This window comes from Hemitrygon akajei, chromosome 15, assembly GCF_048418815.1.
Source record: "Hemitrygon akajei chromosome 15, sHemAka1.3, whole genome shotgun sequence".
Taxonomy (NCBI): domain Eukaryota; kingdom Metazoa; phylum Chordata; class Chondrichthyes; order Myliobatiformes; family Dasyatidae; genus Hemitrygon; species Hemitrygon akajei.
Window position 1 is genome coordinate 58,793,771 of NC_133138.1, and position 25,822 is coordinate 58,819,592.

At 37.4% G+C, this 25,822-nt stretch overlaps 1 long non-coding RNA gene across 3 annotated transcripts in view; it reads left to right on the forward strand.

The window, feature by feature from the left end:
• Positions 1 to 21,138: 21,138 nt before the first annotated feature.
• LOC140739382 (uncharacterized) overlaps positions 21,139 to 25,822 on the forward strand; it is a 39,894-nt gene continuing 35,210 nt past the window's right edge. For 2 of the 3 annotated variants that reach the window (XR_012101615.1, XR_012101617.1), the window contains exon 1: positions 21,252 to 21,423. This is a non-coding gene — a long non-coding RNA (uncharacterized lncRNA). The other variant, XR_012101616.1, reaches the window with a different exon arrangement.

Below are 25,822 nucleotides of genomic sequence, written 5' to 3' on the forward strand. Positions count from 1 at the left end.
GCTATAAACTGCCTGAAAGCTGCATTAATAACTCAATTTCAGAAGAATTGAAGAAGTTACAAGTTAATTCAAATGTAATTGGCATTAAATTTATGAAACAGTTGTTAAATGTTCACTGTTTTTCACAGTTGCAGTTATGGCTTAACCTGTTTTAAAAGAATCTATATGAGATTCTAGTCACCTCATCATATGAAGCGTGTGGTGCCTTTGGAGAGGGATCAGAAGAGATTTATCAGGATGCTTCCTGGTTTTGAGGGTATGTGCTATTAGGAAAGGTTGGATAGTTTCCATGGTGTATGGCTCCAAAATAGTCTACAATCCAGTACATGTTGCTCAGAGGACTCAACAACAACACGGGGGATCATAAGGGATTTTAACTTCCACATAGATTGAGTGAATCAGGTTAGTCAAGAAGTCTTGAGGAGGACTTCATAGAATGTATCTGTGATGGCTTTCTTCAACAGCATGTTAGTGAACCTACAAGGAAAAATGCTATCTTAGATCTAGTCCTGTGCAATGAGACAGTTAAGATTAATGGTCTTGTAGTCAGGGATCCTCTTGGAAAGAGTGATCATAGTATGATTGGATTTCGCATTCAGATGGAGGATCAAATGGTTAGATCTAAAACTAGTGTATTATGCTTGAACAAGGGAGACTACAACGGGATGAGGGAGGAGTTGGCTAATGTGGATTGGGAGCACAGGCTATTTGGTAGGACAGTTGAGGAACGGTGGAATACTTTCAAAGAGATTTTTCACAGTGCTCAACAAAAGTATATTCCAGTCAAAAGTAAGGACAGTAAGTGTGGGGAGAGCCAGCCTTGGATAACTAAGGAAATAAAAGATAGAATCAAATTAAAAACTCATGTGTACAAAGTCACAAAGAGTAGTGGGAGACTGGAGGATTGGGAAAACTTCAAAAAGCAACAGAGAACAACTAAACAAGAAATAAGGAAAGGGAAGATAGAGTATGAAAGTAAATTAGCACAAAATATGAAAACAGCAAAAGCTTTTATAATTATATAAAGCGGAAAAGGGTGGCTAAAGTTACCGTAGGTCCCTTGGAAGACGAAAAGGGGAAATTGATATTGGTGATGAGGAAATGGCTGAGGCATTGAACGACTATTTTGTGTTGGTCTTCACGGTGGAGGACACGTCTAATATGCCAAAGAAGGATGTTATGGGCAAAATGGGAGGTGAGAACCTCGATGAAATCACTGTCACTAAAGAGATAGTGATGAGCAAACTAGAGGGCCTGAAGGTAGATAAGTCCCCTGGTCCTGATGGGATGCATCCCAGGGTGCTGAAGGAATTGGCGGAGGTTATAGTAGGTGTGTTGGTAATCATGTATCAAAACTCTCTAGACTCTGGGCTGTTCCCGGCAGATTGGAAGACAGCAAATGTCACACCACTTTTTTTAAAAAGGATTTAGGCAAAAGACAGGCAACTATAAGCCAGTTAGTTTAACATCTGTAGTTGGGGAAAATGCTTGAAGCTGTCATTAAGGAAGAAATAGCGAAACTTTTAGAAAGGAGTGGTTCCATTAGACAGATGCAGCATGGATTCAGAAAGGGCAGGTCCTGTTTGACAAACTTACTGGAGTTCTTTGAAGACATAATGAATGCAGTGGATAGAGGGGAACAGGTGGATGTCGTATACTTGGATTTCCAGAAGGCGTTTGATAAGGTGCTGCACAAGAAACTTATAGATAAGATATGGATGCATGGAGTCGGAGGAAGTGTATTGGCATGGATAGTGGATTGGTTAACCGATAGAAGGCAGACAGTTGGTATAAATGGGTGTTTCTCTGGTTGGCAGTCCATGGTGAGTGGGGTGCTACAGGGGTCGGTGCTGGGTCAGCAGCTGTTTACCATTTACATTGATGATTTGGAAGAGAGGACTGAGTGTAGCGTAGCAAAATTTGCTGATGACACTAAACTGAGTGGAAAAGCAAATTGTACAGAGGATGCAGAGAGTCCGCCGAGGGATATAGATAGGTTAAGTGTGTGGGCCATGGTCTGGCAGATGGAATACAATGTTGGTAAATGTGAGATCATCCACTTTGGAAGGAATAATAGAAGAGCAGATTATTATTTAAATGGTGAAAGACTGCAGCATGCTGTTGTGTAGAGGGACTTGGGAGTGCTTGTTCATGAATCGCAAAAAGATGGCTTGCAGGTACAACAGGTTATTAAGAAGACAAAAGGAATGTTGGCCTTCATTGCTAGAGTGATTGAATTCAAGAGCAGGGAGGTCATACTGTAACTGTACAGGGTACTGGTGAGGCCACACCTGGAGTACTATGTGCAGTTCTGGTCTCCATACTTGAAGGATATACTGGCTTTGGAGGCAGTGCAGAGGAGGTTCATTCCAGGGATGAATGGGGTTAACCTGTCAGTAGAGATTGAGTCACCTGGGACTATACTCTCTGGAATTCAGAAGAACGAGAGGGGATCTTATGGAAACATACAAAATTTTGAAAGGGATAGATAAGATAGAATTAGGGAACCTGTTTCCATTGGTAGGTGAGACTAGAACTAGGGGACATTGCCTCAAGATTCAGGGGAGAAGATTTAGGACGGAGATGAGGAGAAATTGTTTTTCCCAGAGAGTGGTGAATCTGTGGAATTCTCTGCCCAAGGAAGCAGTTGAGGCTTCTTCACTAAATATATTTAAGAAACAGTTAGATAGGTTTTTACATAGTAAGGGAATTAAGGGTTATGGGGAAAAGGCAGGTAGATGGAGCTGAGTTTATGGACAGATCAGCCATGATTTTATTGAATGGCGGGGCAGGCTCAATGGGCCAGATGGCCGACTCCTGATCGTATTTCTTATATTCTTATGTTCTAACAACAACAATGCCCATACATATGATTTCTCCACACTTGTTAATCCTAGTCAGCCTCAAAACTTTAATTTACAATTTTCTGTTGTAGAATAAATGTCGTGATTTTAATATTCTAATCTGCATATTGTTCTATCAGTCCAAGCTTCCCTGATTTTGTATCCTGCTCTGGCCCTCCAATATTTCAAAGAACTCAATGTGCCTTCAATATTGGTCTTCCATCTTTGTCTGCCTCTCATAATTTTATAAACTTCGATCAGATCTCCCTACAGCGTTCAACACACCGGAGAAAACAATCAAGTTTGCCCAATCTCCCGTAATACACGTAGCTAATACTTTCTAATTCAGTAAACGTCCTGGTGACCCCTATGTGCACCCTCTCCAAAGCCACCATATCCTTCCTGCAATGCAGTGACCAGAAGTGCATACAGTACTCCAAACATGGCCTAAGCAAACGTCCATAAGACTGTTTTTTAACATGATGCCCCATCTGATGAAGGCAAGTATACCAACTTGTTTGTCTTGTTGAAGGGTCTCAGCCTGAAATGTCAAGTGTTTATTTCCCTCCAAAGATACGGCCTGATATGCTGAGGTCCTCCTGCATTTATGTGATGGTCAAGATTTCGTATTCAGATTTATCACATGTACTGTATATGGAAACATACAATGGCGTGTCATTTGTCTTAACATCCAATGTACCCCAAGGATGTGCTGGGTACAACCTGCAAGTGATGCCACACATTCCAGCGCCAACATAGCATGTTCACAATGTTCAGCAGGCCAATACAAGCAAAAAAACATAACAAGACCACAGCAAAACAAACCCCTTTCAAATGTCCCTCCCACACATCCACTCACACACAAAGATGAGCCTCCAACCCTAGGACAGGCTGCCTTTGGGCCTTCAATCCCTGACCCTGGACTCTTAGACATCGGACTTCACCAACCTCTGGACATCGATCCCAGGACTCTCTGACCATGGGATTTCCCTTCAGGTCTTCACTTAATGGCTTGCATGGACCTCTGACCCTGGTGACCAGGGGAGGAGGGAACTCCAGCCTTCATGACTCTTTCAGTCTTCTACCTCCGGACTCACCAGGCTCTGATCTTTAACCTTTGGCTTTGCCCTCTAGACTTTGCTGCCATCAGGTTATCAACACCCCCCCCCCCCCCCCAGGGATTGTCAATCACAGGTTTGACCATTGGGCCTTGAGCCCAGAACACATATGGACCTCTAACCCTGATGAACTAGGGAGTTACCGGCCCTTCTGATGGCTGCTCATACATACTTCTGACCCGGGCGGGCATTGTGGGTCTCCTGAGTGCCTGCAGACTTGTCCTCTGGGACCACCGATCTTCAATTGTGGGCCATGGAGTGCTTGACCTGGACACCAAACACCAGCTCTTGTTCAGACTGTTTATTTCCAGCACTTGCAGAATCTCTTGTTACTCAGTATCCCAAGTGTTGTCACTTTTAGGGAGCTGCCTGGAAATCTCAGTGCTGTTTTTCTTCAATGTTACTTGTTGAAACTCCATTTAAAACTAAGGAAATCACTTTTGCAACTATTTGAGTCTAATCATGCCAATCAGAAAATTCAACTGGCACTTCCAGCAGCAAGCCTCCTTTGTAACTCTGATCTCTGGCGCTCAGTTAGTCTTTGGAAAACCTGGAACAGGAGTTAATGGGAGGTGGCCAAAGGTGATCTGACAGGAACAAATTGCAGTTTTCTCCTTTTAAGATATCGCTTCACCATGGGTTAAAGCATCAAATTTCGTACGAGCATAGTCAGATCATTAACATTTCCAATTTAACCCATTTATACCAATTGCAATAGTCACGTTGTTAGGGATACAATGTTCCGTCTTGCTCTCATCTCCGCCACTGCTAGATTGGCAGTAATAACTGACTTCCACCAGTGTCAGTAAGTAAGTTGTTTAAGTGAGAAGTGGTCCTGGGTTAAGGATGAGAGATGAAATGTTTAAGGAGAGCATGAAGGTGGTGAGAGCATGGAACAAGCTGTCAGCAGAAGTGATGGATACAGATTCAATTTCAACACTTAAGAGAAATTTGGATAACTACATGGATTTTGTTAACTACTTGGCGTGCCTTCAAAAATGTTACAGACCAATTCTACTGTAGCCAGGTCCCTTCGCATGATGGAAATGCATGCAGAAGAAGCAAAAGAAATTAAGAGGCTGGAGTAATGGTTGCAGAATGGGGAAGAAAAAGTACTGTGATTACAGAATGCTATGGAGCTGCAAGCTGGAAAAAAAAAAGATATTGTGCTTTTGAGGTAAGAAGAGTGTTGGGCCCTTTTTGTCTTGAACTTAAGTGTCTGAAAGTAACTGGGGGTGGAGGAGTGCTGTTCGAATGAAGAGTGTGAAATTCTGAGGTGAGGGAACTTGATTTAAAAGTGGAGGATATAATTGTACAATGCCTACGAGATTGCCTTTTGTTTAGAGCAGTTCGTGGTTGAGCCTACTAGGGGATCAGCTATTCTGGATTGAGTGTTGTGCAATGAACCAGAACTGATTAGAGAGCTTAAGGTAAAGGAAACCTTAGGGGTGAGTGGTCATAACATGATAGAATTCACCCTGCAATTTAAGAAGAAGAAGCTAAAGTCAGCTGTATCAGTATTACTGTGGATAAAGGGAATTACAGAGGGCTGAGAGAGGAGCTGGACAAAGTTGACTGGAAAGAAGACTGGCAAGGATGACAGCAGAGTAACAATAGCTGGAGTTAATGGGGGCAATTCAGAAGGCACAGTATAGAAAAATCTCAAAGAAGAAGTAGTATTCTAAAGGCAGGATGATGCAACTGTGGCTGACAAGAGAAGTCAAAGCCAAAGAGAGAGCTTGTAATAGAGCAAAAGTTAGTGGGAGTTAGAGGATTGGGACACTTTAAAAAACCAACTGAAGGCAACAAAGAAAAGATGGAATATGAAGGTAAGCCTGCTAATAATATTAAAGAGGATACCAAAAGTTTTTTCAGATACATAGGTGTAAAAGAGAGGTGAGAATAGCTGTCAGACCACTGAAAAATGATGCTGAAGAGGTAGTAATGGGGAGTCAAGCACATAGCAGATAAACTGAAGGGAGCATTTTGCATCATTCTTCACTGTGAAAGACACTAGCAGTGTGCTGGTACATCGAGAGTATCAGGGCCAGATGATCTACACCCCAGGGTTCTGAAAGAGGTGACTGAAGATATTGTAGAGGCATTAGTAATGATCTTTCAGGAATCACTAGATTCTGGAATAGTTCCGGAACACTGGAAAATTGCAAATGTCACTCCAAACAGAGAGAGAAGCAGAAGAAAGGAAACTATAGGCCAGTTAGTCTAACCTCAGTGATTGAGAAGATATTGGAGTTGATTGTTAATTATGTGGTTTCAGGGTACTTGGAGGCACATGATAAAGTAGCCCAAAGTCAGCATGGCTTCCTTAAGGGAAAAACTTACCTGATAAATCTGTTGGAATTCTTTGAAGAAATAACAAGCAGGATAAACAAAGGAGAATTGGTTGATGCTGTGTACTTGGATTTTCAGAAAGCCTTTGACAAGGTGCCACACATGAGGCTATTTAACAAGTTAAGAGCCTATGGTGTTACAGGAAAGGTACTAGCATGGATAGAACATTGGCTGATAGGCAGGCGGCAAAGACTGGGAATAAAGGAAGCCTTTTCTTCTGGTTGGCTGCCTGTGACTAGTGGTGTTGAACAGGGGTCTGTGTCCTCACAACAGACTCAAACTGCAAATTAACCTTCAGGGAGTCCTGCACGAAGACTCCCAAGTCCCTTTGCACCTCAGATGATTTTAAGGCACTGGTGAGGCCTCACTCGGACTATTGTGAGCAGTTTTGGGCCCCTTATCTAAGAAAGGAATTGCTGACACTGGAGAGGGTTCAAAGGAGGTTCACAAAAATGATTCTGGGATTAAAAGGCTTATCATATGAGGAACATTAAATGGCTCTGGGCCTGTACTGGAATTCAGAAGAATGATGGGGATCGCATTAAAAACCTATCAAATGTTGAAAGGCCTCAATTGAGCAGATGTGGAGAGAATGTTTCCTATGGTGGGGGAGTCCAACACCAGAGGACATATTCTCAGAATAGACAGACAACCATTTCGAACAGAGATGAGTAACCAATTTCTTTATCCAGAGAGTAGTGAATCTGGGGAGTTCATTTCCACGGATGGCTGTGGAAGCAAAGTCATTGTGTATACTTAAATCAGAAGTTGATAGATTCTTGATTAGTCAGAGCATGAAAGAATATCGGAAGAAGGCAGCTGCCTGGAGCTGAGAGAGAAATGGATCACCCAAAATGAAAAGCAATGTTAATGGGCCAAATGGACTAATTCTGCTCCTTTCTCTTATGGTCTAATTTGGCTTAAAGACTTAATAGAAAAGAAATCTACAGAAGAGACATCCTCAATGATAGGGATTTAAAGAGGGTTTCTAAGGTCTGTTAAAAGACTTAGAGGATGTGTTGCAAGAGTGCAGGTTCTGAGACTATGTAGGATATGATGAAATCTAAAAGCAGAGCAGAAGTAGATCTTGCCTATTCTGAGGTCTCTAACTGAGAGTGGAAAAGCAGAGAAGTGCATATTAAAAATGCAGGTTGGTGTTTGTGAAAATATTAAGGCTTGAAAATTCAGCCATTGTTGCTAATAAGGCCTTGCTTTTGAAATCCAATTTAAATCAAAGCCATATATACCACTTTATTGTGAATGAGCTGAATTTCTACCCAGGCATAATTCAAATTGACTAAGAATTGGCATCAGCTATATCAAGGCCATCCTAAATTTGTTTTCATGCTCTGTCATAATTAAGACAAATAATCACTATTTTTGAAATTCTCCTTGGGTCCTCAGTGCAGAGTAGAGGACACTGTGTTACTAGCCTGTTATCCTGTTCTATTCTTAGCGCAAACGTTATGAGAAAGTGACAGAAGATGGCAGCAAATAGCAAAGTAGAAATCCTGGCGATATTAGTGTTGGCATCTCTGAAGCATAATATTAGTTGTGTTGTAAGAAGTTTATGAATAGAATGTTCGATTCACATAAACAATTCCTAAATGGTTATGTCTAGCTCCTAGTCAATCTCTATTTTTTTTAAATTTTTGACTTCTGACAAACTTTTCTGGAATGTTCCATGTTTATTTGTCTATTTAGGATGATTTATTGGAAAGACTGGGAATGTGTTTGGCCCTCAAGCTTCTTTCAAAGACTGGATCTTATCCCTGAACATCTAATTCTAAATATACTCTGTATGCCTCTTAGTGCCCTGGTTTCTGTAGTTTCTTTTTGATGTTTAAGATTTTAGGAATTAGAGTCATAGAGCCATAGAGCACTACAGCATAGAAATGGGCCCCCTGGCCATCTAGTCTGCACTGAACTATTATTCTGCCGAGACCCAGCTACCTGCACTTGGTCCACAGCCCTCCATGCCCCCTCCCATCCATGTACCTATCTAAATTTCTCTTAAATGTTGAAATCAAACCTGATTCCACCAGTCCCTATGGCAGCTCGTTCCATGCTCTCACCACTCTTATGTTCTTCTTAAACATTTCATCTTTCGCCCTTAATCCATGACCCCATTTCCACTGGCAGCTTGTTCCACCTTCTGAATGAAGAATTTCTCCTCATGTTTCGCTTGAACATTTCACTTTTCCCCTTAACCCATAACCCCTGCTTCTAGTCTCACTCAGAAAAACCTGCTTGCATGTACCCTATCTATACCCCTTGTAATTTCGTACGCCTCTATCAAATCTGCCTTCATTCTCCTATGGTCCAGAGAATAAAGTCTTAACCTATTCAACCTTTCCCAATAAGATAAGATTTGATTTATTTGTCGCATACATCAAAACATGCATCAAATCAAATCAGCGAGCATTGTGCTGGGCAGCCCACACTTGCAAGTCAAGTCAAGTCAAGTCACTTTTTATAGCCATTTTGACCATAACTGCTGGTACAATACATAGTACAATCAAGACAACGTTTTTCAGGACCATGGTGTTACATGACACAGTACAAAAACTAGACTGAACTACGTAAAAAACAACACAGAAAAAAAAAACTACACTAGACTACAGACCTGCCCAGGACTGCATAAAGTGCACAAAACAGTGCAGGCATTACAATAAATAATAAACAGACAATAGGGCAGTAAGGTGTCAGTCCAGGCTCTGGGTATTGAGTCTGATAGCTTAGGGGAAGAAACTGTTATATAGTCTGATCGTGAGAGCCCGAATGCTTCAGTGCCTTTTCCCAGATGGCAGGAGGGAGAAGAGTTTGTATGAGGGGTGCGTGGGGTCCTTCAAAATGCTGTTTGCTTTGCGGATGCAGTGTGTAGTGCAAGTGTCCGTAATAGTGGAAAGAGAGACCCCAATGATCTTCTCAGCTGACCTCACTATCCGCTGCAGGGTCTTGCGATCCGAGATGGTACAATTTTCGAACCAGGCAGTGATGCAGCTGCTTAGGATGCTCTCGATACAACCCCTGTAGAATGTGATGAGGATGTGGGGTGGGAGATTGGCTCTCCTCAACCTTCGCAGAAAGTAGAGACACTGCTGGGCTTTCTTTGCTATGGAGCTGGTGTTGAGGGACCAGGTGAGATTCTGCACCAGGTGAACAGCAAGAAATTTGGTGCTCTTAACAATCTCTACCGAGGAGCTGTCGATGTTCAACGGGTAATGGTCGCTCTGTGCCAATATTCCAGCACCAATATAGCAAGCCCACAACTTACTAATGCTAAACCATATGTCTTTGGAATATGTGTAGAAACAGGAGCACCTGGAGGAAACTCACATGGTAAAGCCATGCACTATCCACTCCGCTACCATGCTGCCTCACTTTTGTAACCATAAATAAAGAAATACTAAATATGAATCAGTTTCCAGGGCATCCGTATGAACAAAACAAAATGTATACCCATTGGCCACTTTATTAGGTACATGTCATTAATGCAGATATCTAATCAGTCAATCATGTGGCAGCAATTCAATGCATAAAAGCATGCAGACATGGTCAAGGGGTTCAGTTGTTGTTTAGACCAAACATCAGAATAGGGAAGAAATCTGATCTGTAACTTTGACCATGAAATGATTGTGCCTGACAAGATGATGTAGGTATCTCAGAAACTGCCCATCATTTGGGATTTTCATGTGGAGCAATCTCTAGAGTTTACAGAGAATGGTGTAAAAACGAACAACATCTGCTGAGCAGCAATTCTATGCACAAAAGTACCTTGTTAAAGAAAATTGAGAGGAGAATGGCCAGAGTGGTTGAAGGGGACAGGAGGGAACAGTAGCTCAGATAACCATGCATTACAGCGGTAGTGTGCAGATGAATATCTCTGAACGCACAACACATCAAACCTTGAAGTAGTTGGGCTACAGCAGCAGAAGACCACAGACACTCAGTGGCCACTGTATTAGGTACATTAGGTATCTAATAAAGTGGCCACTGAGTGTTTCTACCTTCCATTTTTAAACCACAGCTTGTTCAAAGGTAATCACGTTATCTCGTACATCATTGCCTAAAAATTAGTGCAAAAAATAGTTAAAATCCCATGGCACTTTTACTTTACCTGGTGCTTGCATCAAAGTGGGAGGTGTTCAAACAAAACATCAGAAAAAATCACAAAGCATCAAGAAATATTTGATGAGATTCTCTCATATTTTGAAATGCAACCTATGACCAGTGCAAATATCAAAATAGAGGAACTAGAAGCTGATGTTGCAGCTGTCCTGATGACGAGAGAATTGGGGCCATGGGCTAATGAAAATGGAATTTCACAAAGATCCCTCCTACTGTTTGGATGATGGTAATTTTGCCCTTGCTCCAAATGGCCTCAAGCGATGGCCTCATGTGCACAGTGCAGAGTCATCGAGTTGCCTCCACTGTGATGAATAGATAAGAAAATAGAAGTGTATGCTGGGAAGATGTTTTATAAAACATAACATCCCAGGAGTACCCTTCATTCGCCCATGGTTCCCTCATGTTTACAATTTTGCATTCGTCTTTCGAGTGAGTGTCCCATGTGTCGATGATGTTAACAACTATGCAAATTATAATTGAGTGAATCATGTCCCAAAGTGAATTTTCTAGTTTCCTAATGAAAGTTAGGAAATGGTTGCAAACATCATCCACAAACAGCCACAAAATTATTGTTATGCACACGTTACACAGCATGCAAATAATCCAGTTTTAGGCATATAATTTTTATGCATGAAGTCCTTGGAGTATATTCATAACTGATAGAAGATTAGAAAGAGTACATGTTGGTTTAGTATGTACCAAAAATTAATAGTATGTACCAAAAATTAAAAATTAATAGAATTCCAAAAGAGGCTAGTTTTGTTATCACAGTCCTGAAATTTTATTTCTGCATTGATTACCTGCTAAGTAATTCAAGCACTTTCTGTTTTTATTTAGGATACCCCTTAGAGTCTTTTTGACTGACAGTCTTTCTGTCACCCTAAACCAAATTAAAACATCTATAGATGCATATGCAGTGTGAAAAAGTAAAGTATTAGTGAGGTAAAAGCCAGGGAACATTCAGACAGCCCGGACTATGGTATAAAGACTTAAGATAATGAGAAAGACATAGGAATGAAGTTACTGACAGTAAATTGTTTTAAAAAAAGCTGAAGAGACCTAAAATAAAGATTGAGAAAATAAACTGGTAAACAGTTCCAACAAACAATGCTGTAGGTTGCAATTCATGATATTTCAACCAATATTCAACAAAGTCCTGGAAAAATAAACACTATCAATACATTAAGGAACCAAAAGAGAAAAGTTGAGAGGATAGAACATGTTATATGTCGAGTACTTGGTGAGCAAGGACAGCAAAAAATAAGAAAATAGAGGAAGAGAAATAAAAAAAGGAGGCAGAGATGAAATATGAAGTCAAATTATCAAGGGGAAAAAATAAGTACAAGTGTAAAAAAAATTCTACAAAAACTTTCTTCATAAAAATAGGTAATCAGGATAGGCAGGATAGTGAAATTGCAGAAGTAGTAAGTATTTTTTTGATTTTGTTTAGCACATCACAAAATTATTTATCTCTAATCTTTAAGCATATGAAGTATCAAATTAAATAATTTTAAACGATAAAATCCTTAGCCTTCATGAAGTAGTTCAGAGATTTCTGGGGAACAAAATCAGAAGCATAATTTCACTTCAGAGAAAAATCTGTTGTGCTTTTGGACTAATGAGTTAATACAATTATTTAAGAAAGACAGCTTTTTTAGAAAACTGTAGTTCACTTTAGGTAAGTATAGAAAAGAAAAAATATAAAATATAAAAAACGGCATTTAAAAATAAAAACAGAAACCAAAAACATTATTTTGGAAGTCTAGGTTGACTATTCAATATAAAGTTTTGAAGTGTAAAAGAGAAGATAGGCATGGGTAGATATAATTTATTCACTGAAGACCTTTTAGAAATCTAAAGTACCATATAATAAATTAATGACCAATGTTAGAAAATGCAGATGTGTGGGAGTAGAATCATAGTGAATAGTTAGCTTACTTTTAGAGAAGTTATAAAATGTGTTCAGAGTGGTAAATTGAAATCCCTGTCTATCTGGAGCCTTGATGGCTCAATTATTCACTATTTATATTAAACAGCATATATACATTTGCAAATTTCACAAGTGGAAAGTGTTAATTAGTGGGGTACTGTGCTATTACCAGAAGGCACTAATAAACATGCAAAAATTGATAACTGAATTTTAAATTACATTTGAAATTATTTTCTGAGTGGCTTAATTTAATTTTTAATAATTCCTCAATAGTTTGAAGCAAAACCTTCACTGCACTATACATTGGTCGAACTAATATTTTATTTATTTTGGTATATTTTTACTCATTTTATCTTGCTCATAGGATCTCAGATAATATTGCCCTTGATTGTGGCTTAGGTTAACTGCATTCATGTTTTTGGAGCTTTACAATAAGCAATAAGAGTTTAACAGCTTCCTTCACATCCTCAGAGTGATATATAGATCAAGAATTAATTTTAAACCATACTTAGTTATGCATGGCATATAATTCACACAAACAGGACTGAGCTAAATATTTTCAGTACAGAAATAAATATGAACTTGGACACCAAAAAGAATTCTGTTTTTCTTCAAAGATGCCAATGAAGTTAGACATATGTCAAAGCTGGCAAACCAAGTCTAACACTTATACTCCTTCCAACTGGGCTACGCAAACCTAAGTTTAACGTTTCATCTGAAAAATAGCATCCCATCGGACACAGACTAAAGTGTTTATCTAGATCATGTGCTGAAATGCTATAATGAAACATCAACCCAGAGCCTTTGGAATTAAATAACATTACAACTGGAGTGGAAATAAATTACAATCCAGTTTAATCTGTTTGGGGTAGAAATTCAATCTTTATAACTTGACTAAATGCGCAATAATGGAACAGCTGCATATTATATTCCAAATCCAGAAGGTAGTCCCATTGGCTTTGTGTCATTAATAATAGCAAATGATCTAGGTCAAATTTCTGTGTCACTGAACTCCAGAAAATAGTAAACATGAGTGACAAACACTGGACCCATGTATCATTAGAAATCTTTGAAATGTTATTCCCAGTTAGCAGGCCATTCACATAATGGTTAAAATAATCTGACGACAGGATGTTGTCTCAGTATGTAACATTGCTCAATTAAATCGATTTTGGGAAAACAAAAGTGCATAGTACCTCACCAAATTGTCGATAAACTGGAAGACTGGAGGTCAGGATAATAAATTAATTAATTCAACAGTCCATCCACTTTCAACCTGGCATTCTGACTTCAGATAGTGGGGCGGGTGTGGGGACAGCAGAAGAAAAAATCTGTGAGAGGTGGAAGACAGGAAAAGCTAAATGACAGTAATCTGAAAATGTACTTTGGGCAGTAATGGCACAGAACTTAGTGAAGCTGCCTTACAGCTCCTGGAAACGGAGTTTCTACTTGCCCTGCAATGGTGTCCGTGCGAAATGTGCATATTCTCTGTATGACCATATGGTTTTTCTCCAAGTGATTTGATTTCATCCCACGTCCCAAAGGCATGCTGGTAGGTCAACTGGCTACTGTAAACTACTCCTTCATGTAGGTTAAAAGAATCAAAGGGGAGTTGATGAGCAATTGTGAGAGAGGCTGTGTTGCCTCTATTGAGAAATAAAGAACAGAATGGGAATAATAGGATTGTTTCCTCTATAAGGTAACTTGGAAAGGCAAGGACAAATTTTGATGCCAGAACTCAAAAAATACAGAAATAATTTTCAATCCAAAGATCCTTTCTTGAGGTTTGGAAAACTAAAACTAAGTTGTGCTTGTTTTCCTTGCAAGCTACATAAATGATAATGACTTGTTTAGTCTTAAATGCTTTGACATCCCTCAAGTGCTGGGTGAAGTGATAAGGCTGATGACTATTGTTTCCTGTTTAAAATCTATTTTCCTATCGCTATTCTTGTTGAAGAATGACATCTTGAAGGAAGATTTTGTACAGGATATTTTAGTGCTAATTGTTATCTCTTCACCCAAATTTCTTAAGCCTAAATGGGTTAATGTCAAATCAGAGAGGTACTTGAATTTATGTGGATTATTTCATAAATCTCTCAAAGGAGTTCACACAAACTGAATTCTTATAATAAGATGTTAACAAAGCACACTGCAACACTGTAGCTTTTTATTTTGTCTTCTTTATAGAAAATGTATAATGAGGGTAACTTCATCTTGGATATTTTCTCTTGTGCAAGAGAAATTCATTGAAAACAAGATTAAAATTTTATTCAAACAACTCTGTTATGATTGTGGCTTTTAATTATAATTCTGTTCTTAATAAGTTTCAGTTTTAAATTCAATCCAGAATAAAAGTATGCTTTTATGTACAAAATTAAGGAAATAATATTGTTTAATAACCTCAGATGCATATGTACCTACCTTTCAATGATGGTTCAGATCCCTTATGCTGTCACACAATTATTTATGTAAGCTAACAGTGAAAGTAAGACATTGAACCTACTGCAATTGATGCAGTAATAGTGTCGAAGTCCTGGTAAGTCTGTTCCTAAGTCCTTCCAAAAGTGATTACAGAATAAAAAGACATCAGTTATGTTAAGAAACTAGAATAACTCATATTGTTTTCCAAAATGTATTGAAAGAAAAATTCATGAAATATTCAAAGTTGTAATTTTGGAAGAGTAGTTTGAGAGAATGTATCTTTTAAAGGGCATAGATTTAGGATACAAATAAATTAATGGTATAATGAGTTTTTAATCAAATGGAAGCCTGAAAACTAACATTCAAAAGCACAATTCATGTGTTCTTAGAAAGGCACTTGGACTGCCACAAGAAAAGGCAAATAGCACTAATTTGATACTCATTCCTTAGGAAGACGTAGGCATGATGGGAAAAAAGACGCATCATTATTGTTCAGATGCAAGTAATACATAAATCCATTCTGAACTATCCTATCCCACTCTCCTCTCCCCTTCTTAAAACTCATCTTCAGACATCATTCTTGTGAGGAGCCCTTAGATCAGGGGTTTCCAACCATGGACTGGTACCATTAAGCACCGGGTCCATGGACTCGAGACTGGGAACCCCTGCTTTAGATGTTTTACTGTGTTGAGAATGTTAAACAAGTGGAAGCCGTTGTTGCTCATTGTGAAGGCATTTGTTAAAGAGCATAACAAAAAAACAGGATTTTAAAGATTAGTTAACCAGTATAACAAAATGTTAAAGATGCAATGGGTATTTTGTCTCAAACCCCAGCTTCCATAATTTGTTTAAAATGCATATCATAATTCTTTGTCCTACTCTGTGATTTTTTTTTACAATACATTAGAAAAACAGGTATTTTAAGAATGCAGCAAATTATGAGATTTTGAACATTTTTGGTAAAATGGGAAATTATGTGAAAGATGGCCAAGTTAGGCAAAACAAATTTTAAACGCTTTCAAATTCTCCATCTCCCTACAACCATGACAAATATCCACAAGAGGTCTTGGGTGCATGCTAGAATGGCACATTCATTGTGAGATTTTACAGTCATGACAATGATTTCTCTATATTCTCTGCTTTTGCAATTGGATTGGAAGAATAATTCTCATTGAAAATAAAAAATACTGCATGTTCCAATAAACTAATTGTCATTTGTCAGTAGACCAGCTCACCTAATACCATGAACATAAAAGTGTCAACTTGCGACTTACACTAACTGTTTGAATTTTGTAGCACAGAGATGAAGTCACACAGCTGGAACCTTGACCAATTAATGAAGTGTTTTTAAGACGTTAAGCCATTTATATTAACTTAAAATCCCACAAATATAGTTATCAGAATCTAACTAGAAATAGTCATTAGATATTTTAATGTTAATATCCATATTTCAGTGCCTAATGATTACAATTTCCAGTTCTTATAGAACTCAGATTCATCAAATCAAATGAATCCATGACATAAACCATAACATCTTTGCACTGTTATACAGAGAGAAACTTTGAACCACTTTGCTCCAGATATGTTCTTACATCATGGTACTTCAAAGACATTATGTGTGTTTTATCAAAATGTGTTTAAACATTTATTGTATGCTAAGTTTCCAAATATGTTTAAAATATAAATAAATTGGGAACAGGAATTGAAGGGTATAAAGCAGTTACAGTATCTTGTCCAATTGTTTTTTTACACATTTAAATGAGCTTTCTTTCAATTAAAATCAATGTAGCAGCTCAGTTAGCTGCTGGTTAATTCATAGATGGGTGTTGGGGCATCCATTACCCATCCTTAATTGTCTTAGAATTTGGTGGCTTTTTAGGCATTTAAGAGCACCGTAACTGTGTACCTGGGTCTGGGATCACATGTGAACCAAACTGTGTAATAGCTCTATGTATCCTTCCCTCAAGGATATCAATGAACTGGATGGCCTGAGGACCCTTAGGCTTAAAATAAATACTGGTCAATGGACAGCCTGCTATCCATTTTTTGAAACTAGTTTAATAGCAGCTGCCCAAAGCTTTGGGTCATCCTAAGGTCAGAGCATATATTTCCTAGTAACTCTAAGTCCATGGCTGCTGGACAAATGATGTACAAAACCCACTGGCCATTGCTTTAGTAAAATTCTGTTCTGAAATTGAGGTATATCAGTGATGTGGGCCTCCAATAGCAAACCTGCCCTTAACCAGGGAATTCAGGCCTATTCATTGTGGTATTCATATTGTATGTCCCTATGTGACCAGGTGCTGTGGATTCCAGGATAAGTCCTTCCATTACTTTTTTTCTTTCTTGGAGATCACTTCAAAACTGTCACCCCAACCCTTCCCTGGCTTAATATTTGAAGTATGCCACCAGGAAATCTGCCTCACCCTTTCATCCACCTTTAGCACTTAAACTTTTCCTGACCCTGGAAAAGATCTTCATTCTCACTTTGATTCCTCTCCACCATTACACGCATATAACAGGTCTTAATCCTCTCTCTGACTTCACCCTTATTTCTTACTCCTCTGACCTACACAACTCTTTTGAATCACAACTAATGCATCCAAAATTCTCAATCCTTCTCCTTCCCATTCCCACCTTACTTGTAGCTTCTAATGCTGTCCAATGAAAGTTTGAGAAACAACATGTTTCCCTTTCCACAGATCCTGCCTGCTCTACTGAGTATTTTCAAAGTTGTGGCTTGTGCTGTCAACACATCCAGAATTAGCTCCATTATGTATTTTCTTCTGCTTGTTATCCAAACAAAAATATAGCCTTTTATCTCATTGTATTGGGCTACATTCAAACCCCAATCCTGGAGGTGAAAAGAGCATATTTGAATGCTGACTCCACCCAGTTTTGCAATTGTGTTAGTTGGTAAACATTAATCGCAAGTGAATGTAGTAATTCTCCTAGGAATTACTAAGCATTACTAAGCTTAATTACTAATTAAGCATCTCCAAGGAATACAATATATAAAATTCTGTCATAACCAAATTTCAAATTCCATCTTTTTATTCAAAAGTAAAGTGCAAAACAAATGAAATACCTTTAGTCTACCGACAGTGTTATAATAAATCTTGGCAGATTATCTTTAACTAGTTTCTAATAAAAATCAAAATCATTAGCCCTTACCAAAGTCACAGTATTTGCATGTTCTCATGCTAGGAATACTCTGACATCTACTTTTGTTTGTCTGGTTCTCTTTCTCTCTCTTTTTCCCCCCTCACTATAATCTCCCCCCAGCCCTACCTTTCTTTCTCTTTTATTTCCCATAATTCTCCACTTTTCCCCTAGCCCATTTCCCTCCAGCCTATCATTTCCCAGCTCGCTACTTCATCCCTCCCCCCACTTCTTATCCCCCCTCGACCATCCCATGTTACTTCACTCCTGATGAAGGATTTCGGCCTGAAACATCGTCACTACCTCCTCCCATAGATGCCGTCTGGCCTGCTGAGTTCTGCCAGCATTTTGTGTTTTTATCTACTTTTGTTTAGTTGCCTTGTGCTAATTCTGGCATGATGAAAGACCGAAGTCTCTAGGAGAGACTGTAAGAGTTCCTGGATAACTTAGCATGATTATCAGATTATCAGTTGGGAAACGAAATTACGTTAAGTTTAAGAATCAGTCTGCAATATAAACTAATCCCATTTCAGTTGCAGAAAGGAGCATTTATAATTGACTTCAATACCTTGGATGTCACTGAGATATGTTGGCCAAATTTTCTGCTTATAAGAAATTTGTTCAATTATTGCTAATCATGTAATTAAGAATTAAGATCGGTAATTAAGAAACAAATCCTTTTAGACAATGATGCCCTACACAGTCAAACAGCTATCTACTATTTTACTGCAGTAAAGCACTAAGCTAGCCCTATCCTGAATAATCTCAGGTATCCTTAGCATCTAATTTTTAGGAAAAAGATGCTGTAGAATTGAAATGGAACTGATCTCAATCAGGGAAAGTATGAATTGTGAAGGAAGTTCCTTTACACTTGGTAACACTAGTTAAGAAACAAGAAGGGAAACAAAGTGAAGCATCAATAATTCACTGGATAATAGGGAAATTAAATTACCAAAGGTCATTAGAGGTGATATAAATATGGTTGAGGCAATTAGTCAAGGGATCTGCACCTAAGATGTTCCAATATATATTGAACATGCAATGTTGGTCATCTATGAACTAAGGTAATGCTAGCTTTGATAGGTAAGTGCAGTTTTAAGTTTCCTTCTCTTGCTCTATAGCAGGAAATATCACAGAGGAGGAACTAACCAAACAACCAAGATGCAATTCCAACTTTTGTTTGGGTTTGCAAGATGGTTTCTGTAAGCTACCCAGCTCCACAGCTCGCTGACTTGTGCAACTGCTCACGATGAATGGAAAAGAAATATTACAAAATTGAAATCCAGCTACGTGATCAATGTAGTAAAAAGGGAGGTAACAAATTTAAAGAAATGTGTTTAAGTATCAAATAAAATGAAATGGGATGATGCCAAAGGAAATATATTTTGCTATGCTGAAGGAAACAGTAAGGAACTTACTTTGAAAGTGGCAAAAAGATTGGAAGAGGCCCTTCATATTGTTGAGTGAATACATTGTCGGGCCATATTTATTGATTTTTATAAAGATTATGATATGAACATCTCTTTGCTGTTATTAAATGTGTTGATAAAGATAAATAAAGGGGAAGAGGTTGTGAATTTAATTTTTGTTTGGTTTTGTACTGACTATCTTTACACTATCTCTTTGATGAATGGAAAATGACACCCTAAAAAGTGATTTAATTCCATCTTTTTATCTCTGTGGATGGTTAAATCAGATGCTCAGAAAAACGTGCAGCCATTCCCTTCAATAAATGATCACCAAATTATGATTATAGTTTAATACACATAACTCTACATTTTCTGAGCTTATTTCTTTTTTCTAACACCTTTAGAAAAGCAAATATATTTTTGAATAAAGTAATTTATTAAAAATTCTGCACAGTGGATTTTATTGGATTCTTATGACCCATTAAATGTTATTTCTGCATTCTGCTGAAAATCTATTTTACAATTAGAAAACATAATTTGTATTTGCTAAATGTTGTATGAATCACATTTTTGTTACTTCAGTTTAAGACCAAAATAAGATCATAAGATACAGGAGCAGAATTAGGCCATTCAGCCCATTGAGTCTGCTGTGCCATTTCATCATGGCTGATCCAATTTTTCTCTCAGCCCTAATCTCCTGCCTTCTCCCCATATCTCTTTATGCCCTGACTAATCATGAATCCATCAACCTCTGCCTTAAATATACATAAAGACTTGACTTCTGCAGCTGCCCGTGACAAAGAATTCCACAGCTTCACCACTCTTTGACTGAAGAAATTCCTCCTCATCTCCCTTCTAAATGGATGCCCCTCTATTCTGAGGCTGTGGCCTTTGGTCTTAGATTCTCCCACCATAAGCAACATCCTCTTCACATCCACTCTATCAAATTTAGTTCTTAACACTCAGCTTTAGATCTATAAAGAAATTAGGAATAAAATAATCTGACAGATTTCCAAGATCTCAGTTCAGGTTAAAGGCTATCATGTATCTGGACAGCAGTTTTAAAATGTGCAAATATGAAAACGCAAAGCAAGCCAGAATTACTCATTTCTCAGACATTTTCTCAAGCACGAGAATAACATTTATGACATTGCTATTTAAAGAGATTGTCAATGCTGATTTCAAAGGATTTTCTTTGCTTTTCTATTATGCATAGTATACATTAAACTTTCAATTATAAAATAGCACTCCTGTAGCATCTAACATATGCAGCAGAGTTAGGGATTTCTGATTTGCCTTCATCTTCTAAACAATGTCAGTTTCAGAATCTGTGGGTTTAAATCTGTTCCTTGTATGTATGTTGCACAAATAAAGTTTTATGTATATACAATGAGAAGGTATTGAAACAAGAAGAGAACTATTTGGACTGTCTAAGATTCCAAAGCAAACTGGAATTCTATGTACTTGAGTAATTTAAAGCTTGCCAGTCTGCTTTCCCTTTTTGTGGCTATAATCTCTAGATGCAGAGATTGTCCACGGGGAGATGGAGGAAGTTAGTTGTTATAAACAATCTCTCAGGCAGTTCACTCATGTTCCCAGGCATAAAGCTGGCGCTAGTTACAGAGTCTCTCAATTTTAATGATTTCCACATGGATGAGGAGAGTCTCAAGCCAAGCCTACGATATCGTCAAAAACTCCAAATTTAGAAGAAACATGAAAATTGCCAAACACGGCTTCCTTAGTGGGTAAAAGAAGTCCTGTGCTCAACGGCCACAGGTCACAGCAGGGTACATATGACTTAGTGCAACCAATAGAATTCATTCAGTGCTCTGTCAGTTGTGGCATGTAGCAGTATTAACTCCTTTTCAGTTCATATAAGGTAATAGAAAAGGGTTTTCCAAAGGAAGCAGCACAGAAAACTATTCAAAAGGCCCACAACTAGAAATTTCTTGTGTTGTTTGGTTTTCAGCAACCGTATTTATATTCAGGAAGAGAGAAGTTCAGACTCTATCAACAGCTCCAACAGGTGTGATTCCAGAATGGAGCAACTGCAAGAGGTACGTACCGTTAATGCTTGTATCTGTTCTCTTGAAAGGAAATTTAAACTTTAATTATTAAAGTTTAAAAGATATGCAAATTGCATCAATAATTTTAAACTACTTTTCTGAACTGATTATGTAAAAAAATAGAGGTTTTATTTTCCTGCTTCTTCGGGATGATGCAATCTTACAATAAGTCTACAGCAATATAACTCCGTCCTATTCAAATTTCACATACCCACAAGCTTTTATTGCAGTTTTTGTTCCAAGCCAATATAGAGTCATATTTTCCTCTGGTTTTGCACTTGAGAACTGCAAAAAAAAAAAAAATTCTCTCTGATGATTCCCATCTGTTTTATGCATCACTTACACAAAGCAGAATTGCTTTTCTAAACCTACCCAGGCAGTCTATTGTACACTTTATTGCACAATTTTATGTTATGATACGAGGGAGATTTAGATTGAAACCTACATCAAGCTCTGTGATAGTGTATAGATTGACATGAAAAGTTCCTGAAATGTGGTAAAGCAACATTTTAGCTGAAATAGACTGGATGATTATTGCTAACTTTTATGCTAACAAAGAATGGAAAACACTGGGGTGGTTGTGTCTGGAACAGAACACTAATTCCAGATGCTTCCAGCTGTCTGCAGAAACAATTTCTGAATTTCAGCAAAGCCATTTAGCTTACTTTCCTATGTCAGTGAAAAACAAATTGTTTAATATCTGTGATACCTTAATAGATACATGCCAGCTAATCCTTTAAAAGCAAATGCATTTATTGCCAATATTTAAATTATATTAAAATCAAATGGAAACAAAATAAGCCCTGTTTGTGAACATCTCCAAGCATACAGACTGGTAGAATATCTGAACATGGGTATCCTTAACTAAAAAATGAATTGATTTTCTAAGATTAGTGAGCTCATGAAGGTGTAGATTACTGAATATACTCAACATGCACTTCCAGATTGAAGATCGTAATGATTATGTACTGGCCATAAGTCTATTTGCAAACTGAATAACTACTATCTTTTTACTGTTTGCATTTGAGTTAAATTTAATCACTTAAATTAAGCAACAAAACTATCCAGTCTAAATCTAGTTCTGGCTACCTAATCCTTTGTAACCAAGTTGTTCATTCTTCTGTTGCCTTTGTTATACAAATCTTGCCTCAAATATGCCAAGCCAGTACAGATGGATAATGGCTATGGAGATTAAATGTTTAATACTTGCAGTTAAGACTGTATTAACAAAGGGATGCTTTTCACCTCAAATCCAAATGGTAGTGCTTGTTTTTTGACTAACTATATACTTTTTCAGATGGAACATTAGGTAGAACTTACAACAGCATCAGAATATTTGCTTTTTTGGAAAGCAAAATTTAGAATGACTCATTTGTTCAAAATGGAATATATCAAGATACGTGAGCTTAAGAAACAAGTCCAATAACAGAATATTCAGGCCTACTTCTCCATTGCTTAACTGATCAGCTAACTCAGTCTTACCTCTTCAATGTCCAACATTCAATGATCCCCTTTATTTACAAAATGTTAACTCTCTCTCCATTGAATATATACAAACTCACAACATTAATATCCTTTTGAGTAAGGAAATTTTAAAGATTCAAGACATTTTGACTGAAGAGATTTCTCCTTGTATTTTCTTTTAATTCTAAGACATTGATCCTAGACTCCCCGAGCCAGGGAAAACAACCTTTGAGTGTCCATGTGGTCAAGCTTCTTAAGAATGGTGTTTTCATATAAGAACACCCTTATTTTTCTGAACTCTAAGGAATAAAGACCTCATCCACTCAATCTCATATTTCAGGAACCTCTCTTGTCAACCTTCAGTGTTCTCATTCTAGGACAAGATTGTGTTTCCTTAGGTGAGCAAAATATATTTGTACACAGTGCCATGTGTATGTTCTCACCAGAGTTCTATGTAATTGCCATGAGAATTCTTAACTCTATACTACAATCCTTTTACATTAAAAGGTAACATGCCATTTAGTTCGTTAATTACTGGAAGATATTCAGGTTTGATTTAAGTTTCATTTTCTGATCTCTCATCAGAATCATATTTAGTATCCCTGGCATATGTCGTGAAATTTGTTAACTTTATGGCAGCATTACGAAGAAATATATGATAAATAAATATAGAGGGGAAAAAAACTGAGCTACATTAAGTATATATACATCTATTAAATCTATCTGGTAACAATACTTAACATGCAACTAACTTACAGAAAGGACAAGTGAAATATTTCCTTACAACTGTGCCTTTCTATGCAACTTTAAAGTGAAATAAACTTTCTCAAGTACTATGTTAAAACAAGGAGAAATTGAGATAAATTGGGTTTCTATCCTATATGCTCAAAGATGACTGTACTATTATCTGTTTGAAATCCATGCTAAAATTTTCATGCCAATCATTTCTCCTTTGCCACCAGCCCAAAACTACTGACTGCAGATCGCTGAACACTTCAGTCCTGGCAAAGTCTTATCATTCCCTCCTCCAGCCCACAGGGAAAGTTGTCAGTCTATGTATCTGCAACCTAACTCATCTAAAGTAGCAATGAATGTGTGATTTGTTTTTGATTATACACAAAACTAAAGAAAATTAATTTTACATTTAAAGTATATAAAATCAAATTTATAAACAATTCAAAGTAAAATAGAACCAGAGTGCTGGAAACGTTCTGCAAGTCAAAGAGAAAGACTAATGATTGGTCAGAACTGGGGAAAGTTACAGAGAAAATTGGGGAGGGGGTACAGATGGGGCAAAAGGAATATGTCTGATAGGGTGAGACCAAGATTGCTGTGCTATCTCCTATAGAGTGATTTGTATTCATTTTCTTACCCTCAAACTGTTCCTATTAACATAACTACCAGAGATCTGTTCAACATATCTCCACACCATTCCTGGTTTTACCATATTCAAAGCCATCCTTTTTGTTCTATCTATCCTTCCCCGCCTTCCTTGCAGATTAAAGCTAATTTTGTCTCTCCGGTTTTAATGAAGAGTCCTTGAACTGAAATGTTAATGCTATTTCTCTTTCTACAGATGCTGCTTCACTTGCTGAGTACTTATAGCACTTTCTATATTTATTTCAGATTTCCTGCATCTCCAGTTCTTCTGATTTTCTTTCCAATAAAATGTATGTTTTCATGAGAATGAACTTGATTTATAATAGCTTTAAATACTTTTCCATGTTATGGGAGTACAGGATCATTGACATTATTTTGGAGGCGAGTATTAAGTCAGTAAAAATCTCTAACTGCTATCTGTAGCTTCAATTGTTTTAAAGTTTAAATAAATAAACAAAAAATGTTTGCTCCACAGTCTAAAATACTTCATTTTCAAGAATGAAGCCAAGATAGAGAAGTCAAATATTCCATTAGTGTACAACTTGCTTATGTCAGATGAAGATATGAAGTTAGGAAACTTCAGACAACAACATACAATCTATACACAGTCCAAAAAGTTCCATCACCAAAACCTGTCATTGAATTACTGTTGTCAAACAATGAAGTGAAACTGTAACATTTAAAGAAAATTTAACATCAGGGGCTCCTTACCTTTTTTCAAAAGAAAGAAAAAGGCTTAATAAATCTAGCTTTGGAAAAGTCCAGACTGATTTGTAATTTTTAGCTTGTGGGAAATGAGCTGAATTCCAAAGAATGCTGTTGTAAAAGCAGGAAATGTGCTGGGAAACTGAAGAGGCCTCCTCCTGATTTAGTCTGATTGCTGTCTCGATGAATACAACAGATCAAACAGCAAGTTATACCTTAAAAGGCAATAGTTAGATCTATGTTATAGTTTTAGTTTTATATGCTGGGCAATGTGTTTGGGCAGAGATTAATTTGCCTTTCTCAGTTAATTATGATTTGTAATTATTAATCAAGTTCATTGACATTTTCCATATAAATTTAAATAGATTTATTTTTCTCATAGATCTTACAATATCAATATAGCCACACGATAATGTTTAACAGTAAAACCTGCAAAAAGTGATAGGATTACAAGAAATATACCTACCTGAACATTTATTTTGTTTTACTCATCTCATCAATTTAATATAACTTTTTTTTCTACCAATATTTTATTTGATGTTGAACGTGAGTAATGAAAATGAGTAATAAATATCTTCTCTAATAAATTTAAATTTTACATCCACTTTTTACGGTTAGTATGTGGAATATTTATTGACTCATTCAAGTAGCACTTTACGCATTCTCTCATTAAATTCTAAAACTTTGGTATCCACCTTGCTGGTGTGTCATACCTTGAGAGGGTTAATTACATGTTTAAGAATACTGGTCTGTCATTTAAAATCTATAGATTTTTTAAGTTAAGTGCTAGATTATCTATTATGTACTTTGTGGCATTATGATCTTGTTGGAGAAAGTGCTG